The sequence below is a fragment of the Sapajus apella genome, unplaced genomic scaffold, assembly GCF_009761245.1.
Source record: "Sapajus apella isolate SASKATOON/1434 unplaced genomic scaffold, GSC_monkey_1.0 scaffold97, whole genome shotgun sequence".
NCBI lineage: Eukaryota > Metazoa > Chordata > Mammalia > Primates > Cebidae > Sapajus > Sapajus apella.
Window position 1 is genome coordinate 5010372 of NW_022437037.1, and position 378 is coordinate 5010749.

The following is a 378-nucleotide window of genomic DNA, read 5'->3' on the forward strand; positions in this document are numbered from 1 at the left end:
TATAGGTGCCTACCACCACACCCGGTTAATTTTTTCTATTTTTAGTAGAGATGCAGTGTTTCCATGTTGGCCAGGCTGGTCTCGAACACCTGACCTCAAGTGATCTGCTCGCCTCAGCCTACGAAAGGGTTGGGATTACAGACGTGAGCCACCGCACCTGGGCTGCAGTGAGCCTTGATTGCACCACTGTACTGCAGCCTGGGTGGTGACAGAGAGAGATCTTGTCTCAAAACAACAAAAAAAGAAGTTACAGATTTGCATAATCACGTCACAGAAAGTATGGTGGGAGCAGGGAGTCAAAGGATACCAGGCTTCTCTCTTCTTCACTCTCTCGTACTGCTGATGATCTCCTCCCTGAGGGTGGGGAACATAGCAGCT